Source organism: Ornithorhynchus anatinus, chromosome 16 (assembly GCF_004115215.2).
Source record: "Ornithorhynchus anatinus isolate Pmale09 chromosome 16, mOrnAna1.pri.v4, whole genome shotgun sequence".
NCBI classification, from domain to species: domain Eukaryota; kingdom Metazoa; phylum Chordata; class Mammalia; order Monotremata; family Ornithorhynchidae; genus Ornithorhynchus; species Ornithorhynchus anatinus.
Window position 1 is genome coordinate 38,812,301 of NC_041743.1, and position 1,608 is coordinate 38,813,908.

General features: G+C 45.6%; 1 non-coding gene across 1 annotated transcript; it reads right to left on the reverse strand.

Moving 5' to 3' along the window:
- Positions 1-497: 497 nt before the first annotated feature.
- On the reverse strand, positions 498-635 carry LOC114817514. Its single transcript, XR_003765377.1, has one exon. It is a non-coding gene; the product is annotated as a small nucleolar RNA SNORA7 (small nucleolar RNA).
- Between the last annotated feature and the right edge of the window lie 973 nt (positions 636-1,608).

The window sequence follows — 1,608 nt, forward strand, 5'->3', positions numbered from 1 at the left end:
TCTGACTTCCAGGCCCGTGCTCCTTCCATTAGGTCATGCTGCTTCTCTAGTAGTAGTACTTTCTGAGAGTGACCGTGTATGCAGAAAACTGTATTAAGTGCTTGGGAGGGTATGATAGAGGAGAGAGACCTGATTCTTACCCTCAGGGAGTTTACAGTCTAGCGGGACTTCATGGGTTAGGAAGGCCTCTAACTAGCAGGGGTTGCTAGTCCCACCCCTCCTCGCCTCCCAGACTGTCAGCTGGCAATGGGCCAAAGGGAATGGCATGAAGGTTTGTCGCCTTACGCTGTCAAGTCGTGTCCGACCCACGGCGACGCCAAGGACACATCTCTCCCAGAACGCCCCACCTCCATCTGCGATCGTTCTGGAAGTGTAGCCATAGAGTTTTTTTTGGTAAAAATACAGAGGCGGTTTCCCATCACCTCCTTCCGCGCAGTAAACTTTAGTCTCCACCCTCGACTCTCTCCCGTGCTGCTCCTGCCCTGCACGGTGAGTTTTTACGTCGCGGATTGCTTTCCACTCTCTAGCCCCTGCCCAAGCTAGGAATGGAATGGATATACCTCTGCTTGACTCTCCCTCCCGTAACCAAGACTGGTAGAGTACTGGAAATTCTCCAGGTGCGACCCTGAGAGGTGCATGAAGGTTTAGGCACTAAGCAAATTGTTCTAAACACAGTAACGCTCAATAAATACCACTGATTCAATCAATCATATTAATTGAGTGCTTGCTATGTGCAGAGCACTGTACTAACTGCTTGGGAGAGTACAGTATAACAGAACTGGTAGACACAACAAGCTTACAGTTAATAACAAGAACGATGATTAATGATTTTACAGCTGATTAATATGAATTACAAATTTTGGACCTCTCCATAAGTACTGTAGGGTCGAGGGAGGGGTGAATAAAGGGTTCAAATCCAAATACAAGCGTGACACAGAAGGGAGTGGCAGAAGAAGAAATAAGGGCTCAGTCAGGGAAGACTTATTGGAGGAGATGGGATTTTAGTAAGGTTTTAAAGGTGGAGAGAGTGATGGATCGATTGATAGGTTGTAGCCTGACTGGGGTTGGGCAGCAAGAATTTTCATCCTTCTGTCGACCAGGGCCACCCAAACTCATTAACCACGTCACACGACTCACTTGTTCCCGTTAGGGACCTGGGAGGCACTCACAGCTGAGAGGAAAAGACACCCACCAGCCCAACCACTCCCACTTCAGCTGCCCTCTGCAAATCCATTCTGAGAAAAAGACAAGGCAGAATCTAAAACCAGCCAGTGAAAAGCAAACTCGTGCCCCTTATCAGACCTTTCCTGGAACCAACAGACACTCCCCGAACCTATTTCAAACTCAAAAAAGTCTCTAATTTTAGCAAATGGAAAAATAAATGGTGCCCAAGCTGCATAATCTACACATCAGCACAACAAGATGCTTAGTCAATAAAATAGTTCAACTAAGTGATCTCAGTATGTAATTCCATAAGGATTTTTTTTTTCTGGGGGAAAATGCTATCATTTTCCATTTCTGTTTAATGAATCATGTGAATTATAGTAACATTACAAATGGTTTTCTTTGCAGGCTATTAGTTCATTTCTGTAGGGTTCTAATGGAAGA